Here is a 6,604-nt window from a genome sequence, read left to right as displayed (position 1 = left end):
TGGGTAGTGATGACATCATGGTGCTCGGTACAGTTCTGGCTGAAACTGGTTGTTATACGAGGGGCTTTCATTAAAGATTTCGCCTGACCCTCTTCTCTTTATCGCAGGATGCTGACGCTGCTGTCATGATATAAGTCTCTTTTTTGGGTATGGTCTTTCCATTACAGGTGCTGCAGTGGTGCGAGGTCTGATAACGGACCAGTGGAATACAGGCAGTCATCAAGTTCCTTTACTTGAAAGGCCGCACACCAAGGGAGACGTTCGATAAGATGAAAGAGGTTTATGGGGAGGATTCCCCATCATATGATGTGGTCAAGAACTAGCATCCTCAATTCACATGTGGTTGGACTTCTGTGGAAATGGCTCAATTCCAGGGTAACCCCACTCTATCGATGAACACCCCATCCAGAAAGTGGAGGCCGCCTTTGTGGAAAATTGCTGCATAGCCATTCATAACCTAGCCCAAAATGTCAAGATTAGTATGGGGTCTGTGGAAAGAATCCTCCAAGACCATCTTCATAAGGTATCGGCTCGCTGGGTTTCCCAGCTGCTCACACCTTTCTAGAAGCAGGAACGAGTCGTATGCTCCCAGGCTCTTCTGACGTGCCATGAAACCAGGAGGATTTTAGCAGACTGATCACACAGGATGAAAGCTGGTCCATCACTATGGTCCAGAGACTAAAGTCCAGACAATGCAATGGAAGCATCCGGACTCACCACCTCCAAAGTAGGCACATGCCCAACCCTCTGCAGGCAAGGTCATGATCACTGTCTTTTGGGACCAGCATGGAGGAGTCTTGATGGATTTCCTAGCAGCGAGTCCCACTGTTACTGAGGCATACTATGCTTCACTGCTGCGGAAACTGCAGGAGGCCATCAAAACCAGGAGACATGGTATGCTGACCAAAGGTGGCCTCCTTCTGCAAGACAATGCCCCAGGTCACAACTCACATGTTGCCCAGATGGAAGCACGCTGCAGCGGGTATGAAGGTCTACCGCATCCTCCATATTTCCCCCCGACCTCGCACCATCGCACTTTCACCTCCCACCAACAATGAAGTCATTTCTGAAGGCCAAGCATTTCCCAGATGAGACTCTGTTATCCAAAGTGACAACATGGCTGATGAAGCGACGGGTCGACTTCTACAAGCGAGGCGTTTACAGCTGCATAAAGAGATGAAAGACGTCTGTGCTCCCTGGTGGCACCAATGTAGAGGGGGACTAATAACTGGGCCAAGTGTTGTGGCTCTCAGTCCACAGGACGTGGGTCAGGGGAAACACCCCTCATACTATCAGTACCGTTAGGCTACTCTGGATGTACGCAGAACGTCACACTTGGTGTCACCAGAGTAGAGAATCTTGTTTCTCGCAGTTTGAGGGTCCTTAAGCTACTTTTTGATAAACTCCTGGGGGCTTTCATGTCTCTTACTGTGAAGGCTTCTTTCTGGCCCCTCTGCCATGAAGCCCAGATTAATGGAGGCTGCAGGAAGTGTCTCCCAACTGCACACAGGAGCTTTTGGCCGCTGGGTTCTTGGTCTTCTCTCTTACAAGACCCTTCTGCCCCTTAGTTTAGTGGGTTGGCAGCTCTAGGAAGAGTCCTTGTGGTTCTTCAAGTAAAGGTAATGCTCTCACCTATGTAGCCGGTTATGTCCGCTCCCGTCTTATATTTCTTGCTGTGTCCTCTTTTCAGCATGATGAAAGCAGTCTCTCCTCCATAGCGCTCGATCCTTGGCGGTTTCTTGACACAAGTGCATTTAAATGATAGGAGCTCGGATGCATCGAGATAAAAGCTTTCTTCTGTTTATTCAGTATATGCCCATCATAACAAGGAGAGTCCAGCCGTCCTTTGTATTTTTCTTGTTATGATGGGCATATACTGAATAAACAGAAGAAAGCTTTTATCTCGATGCATCCGAGCTCCTATCATTTAAATGCACTTGTGGTTCTTCCATGTAAGTATTATGGGGGCCGCTGGGTTCTTGGTCTCCTTTCTTACAAGACCCTTCTCCCCCTTAGTTTGGGGGTTGGTGGCTCTAGGAAGAGTCCTTGTTGCTCTCCCATGTTAGTATTATGGGGGCCGCTGGGTTCTTGGTCTCCTTTCTTACAAGACCCTTCTCCCCCTTAGTTTGGGGGTTGGTGGCTCTAGGAAGAGTCCTGGTTGCTCTCCCATGTTAGTATTATGGGGGCCGCTGGGTTCTTGGTCTCCTTTCTTACAAGACCCTTCTTCCCCTTAGTTTGGGGGTTGGTGGCTCTAGGAAGAGTCCTGCTGGTTCTTCCATGTATTATAGGGGCCGCTGGACTCTTGGTCTTCTCTCTTACAAGACCTCCCCCCCCCCCCCCCCCTGCCCTTAGTTTGGGAGTCGTTGGCTCTAGGAAGAGTCCTGGTTGTTCTTCCCTGTAAGTATTATGAGGGCCGCTGGGCTCTTGGTCTCCTTTCTTACAAGCCCCTTCTCCCTCTTAGTTTGGGGGTCGGCGGCTCTAGGAAGAGTCCTGGTTGTTCTTCCATGTAAGTATTATGGGGCCCGCTGAGTTCTTGGTCTCTTCTCTTACAAGACCCTTCTCCCCCTTAGTTTGAGGGGTTGGCAGCTCTAGTAAGAGTCCTGGTTGTTCTTCCATGTAAGTATTATGGGGGCCGCTGAGTTCTTGGTCTCTTCTCTTACAAGACCCTTCTTCCCTTTAGTTTGGAGGGTCGGCTGCTCTATGAAGAGTCCTGGTGGTTCTTCCATGTAAGTATTATGGTGGCCGCTGGGTTCTTGGTCTCCTCTCTTACAAGACCCTTCTCCCCCTTAGTTTGGGGCTCGGCGTCTCTAGGAAGAGTCCTGGTTGTTCTTTCATGTAAGTATTATGGGGGCCGCTGGGCTCTTTGAGACTTTCAGGGCAGCAGAGATGTGTTTGTAGCTTCTCCAGATCTGAGCCTCCACACAATCATGTCTCTGAGCTCTACAGACAGGTCTGTCCTCCTTGGTTTTGGATCTGATATGCATTGTGAGCGGTGAGACCTTATATAGACGGGGGGATATTTTATGTCCCATCAGATGAATTTCCCCGAGGTGACTCCAATCACGGTGCAGCAACATCTCAGAGATGATCCAGAGGAACGTGAGGCCCCAGAACTACAAGTGTCACCAAAGGGTGTAAATACTTATGTCACTGCAAAATGGGAGGTTTTTAAAAATTATTTGTAAAACCTGAACAAAGATTTCTCCTGTTCGGTTGTCACTTTGTAATTATGGGGTACGGAGTGCAGAATGAGGGGGACACAAGGCCACAACATAACGTGAGCCAATGAGAGGGTGTGAGGACTTCCCAGAGGCATTGGCTGAGATGCCTGGAGCTGCTTGTTCAGCACTAAAACACCTAAGGGGAATAAATGTACGACGAGCCCGCAGAACTCAAATTATTTAATACAACCGCTATCATAAGTTGGTCCGGTATCGGGTCGGGGGAGCAGCTCTGCTCCTGGTCTGCCCTGTATTTGCTGCAGACGCCCAGATTCTGCAATGGATATGTGACTGTGTGCAGCCGATCCAAGGGTGAGCGATGTCAGAGCGTCCTAAGCATGGCAACGGCCAATGGGCTTGGTGACTTGCCATTGGCACTATGCTAATGGGTTTGGTACAGGCAGGATGGTGCTCCATTTCCTACCCAGAGAAACGTGCGTCGGCCCTGTAGAGCCGCTGACAATGGTTGCCATAACCCTTTAAGACCAGGGTGTTTTGTCCCTAAAGGACCGGATCCTCTTTAGTTCTTTCATTCGGCTGCTGGTTTGAGTGGTCCCCAACCGAATTCAACTGGTTTAACACAAATTTTGCATAAAAGGGCCACTCGTCCGCCTCAGATGGTCATGTGATCTCATTCCGACTCACTCAGATCTACTTGGGGTTGTGTGTGCCAATTCTAGTCCGTTTCTCTGTGTGATGCTGTTATATGGTCCCTCTAAGCAGTATCTGTAGAAGGGAACCTATAACAGCATCACACAGAGGAGCGGACTAGAAACTGACCACATAACCCCAAGTAGATCTGAGCTGCTCAGAATGAGATCACATGACCAACGGAGGAGAAGGAGGTTCAGACAGAAAGGAATAACTAAGCTAGATAACACTAGACCACTTCTACAGGGAGAAAGAAGTACAACATGAATGAATAAAATAAACCACAGGTAAGAGGAGCTGGAGTTCATGCTGTTGGCCTTAATTGTAGGGGAGCTCTCAAGCTGCGCTCCAGAGAGGAGGCCGTGTGAGTGATGGTGGCCATCAGCAGGCTGAAGACACTAACCAACCGCTGAGAGATCAGGAGCGGCAAAACAAGCAATTCTTGGACATAAAGGACTGGTGACATCCCCTTGCCAGACCCCGTTGTCAGCTCTACACCTGTTGACATCACCCCACCAGACCCCGTTGTCAGCTTTACACCTGGTAGCATTCCACTGTCAGACCCTATTGTCAGCTCTACAATTGGTGACATCCCACCACCAGACTCCGTTGTCAGCTCTACACCCGGTGACATTCCCCCATCAGAACCCGTTGTCAGCTCTACACCTGGTGACATCACCCCACCAGGCCCCGTTGTCAGCTCTGCACCCGGTGACATCCCCCCCTGCCAGGCTCGGTTGTCAGCTGTACACCTGGTGACATCCCCCCATGAGACCCCGTTGTCAGCTCTACACCTTGTGACATCCCATCACCAGACCCCGTTGTCAGCTCTATGCCTGGTGACATGCCATCACCAGACCCCATTGTCGGCTCTATACCTGGTGACATCCACCACCAGACCCCGTTGTCAGCTCTACACCCGGTGACATTCCCCCACCAGAACCCGTTGTCAGCTCTACACCCGGTGACATTCCCCCACCAGAACCCGTTGTCAGCTCTACACCTGGTGACATCACCCCACCAGGCCCCGTTGTCAGCTCTGCACCCGGTGACATCCCCCCTGCCAGGCTCGGTTGTCAGCTGTACACCTGGTGACATCCCCCCACCAGACCCCGTTGGCAGCTCTACACCTAGTGACATCCCATCACCAGACCCCGTTGTCGGCTCTATACCTGGTGACATCCACCACCAGACCCCGTTGTCAGCTCTACACCTGGTGACATCCCCCCACCTGACCCAGTTGTCGGCTCTACACCTGGTGACATCCCCGCACCAGGCCCCGTTGTCAGCTCTGCACCCGGTGACATCCCCCCTGCCTGGCACGGTTGTCAGCTGTACACCTGGTGACATCCCCCCACCAGACCCCGTTGTCAGCTCTACACCTGGTGACAACCCCCCACCAGACCCCGTTGTCAGCTCTACACCTGATGACATCCTCCCCACCAGACCCCATTGTCAGCTCTATGCCTGGTGACATGCCATCACCCGACCCCGTTGTCAGCTCTTCACCTGGTGACATCCCCCCCCACCAGACCCCATTGTTAGCTGTATGCCTGGTGACATGCCATCACCCGACCCTGTTGTCGGCTCTACACCTGGTGACATCCCCCCACCAGACCCCATTGTCAGCTCTACACCTAGTGACATCCCATCACCAGACCCCGTTGTCGGCTTTGTACCTGGTGACATCCCCCCACCAGACCCCGTTGTCAGCTCTACACCTGGTGACATCCCCCCCACCAGACCCCGTTGTGGGCTCTATACCTGGTGACATCCCCCCACCAGACCCCGTTGTCAGCTCTAGACCTGGTGACATCCACCACCAGACCCCATTGTCAGCTCTACTCCTGGTGACATCCCCCCACCAGACCCCGTTGTCAGCTTTACACCTGGTGACATCCTTCCACCAGACCCCGTTGTCAGTTCTACAGCGAAGGACTGCTGGGGGGCAAATACTTTTGTCAACGTAGTGTATCTCTGTTTCCGCAGGTATAATCTGACCCTAGCTTTTTGAAGAGGCATTAAATATCCTGGAGCCCGTATGATCATGCATATATAATATATCTTGTTACAGATATTCCCTCTATAACATTACATTGAGTTTTCTGGGTAATGCCGTGCCGCATTATTTTTGCTCTTTGTTGTCTACAACCAAGAGCCATCATCAACTTTGCAGGTCTAGAGTTTTATCTCGTAACGCAGAGGAGGAAGTAATACAGTTCTGAACATAAAACCAGGAAGAATGATGGGAAGAGAAGAGTACGGAGAAGGACAGGCTCATGCTCCAGGGCCCCACATCATTACGGAGCGGGCATATATGGAGTCAATGGTCCAAACACCTCTTAACAGTCTGGTCAAATGCTCCTCTCTGCTGGTGGGCTGTAGGGGGTGTCCTGAGCCCGGTCACCTTGTGTGCTCTCACAAATTCATTGGTCCCAACACCTCCTAACAGTCAGGCCAGACACTCCTCTCTACAGGTGGTCTGTTGGGGGTCCTGAGCCCGGTCACCTTGTGTGCTCTCATCCACTGATCCCAACACCCCCTAACAGTCTGGTCAGACGCTCCTCTCTACTGGGGGTCCGTAGGGGGCATCCTGAGCCCGGTCACTTTGTGTGCCCTCATCCACTGGTCCCAGCACCCTGTAACAGTCTGGTCAGACGCTCCTTTCTACTGGTGGTTTGTAGGGGGCGTCCTGAGCCCGGTCACCTTGTGTGCCCCCATCCACTGGTCAC

This window comes from Eleutherodactylus coqui, chromosome 1 (assembly GCF_035609145.1).
Source record: "Eleutherodactylus coqui strain aEleCoq1 chromosome 1, aEleCoq1.hap1, whole genome shotgun sequence".
Classification (NCBI taxonomy): Eukaryota; Metazoa; Chordata; class Amphibia; order Anura; family Eleutherodactylidae; genus Eleutherodactylus; species Eleutherodactylus coqui.
This window is presented reverse-complemented; position numbering follows the sequence as displayed.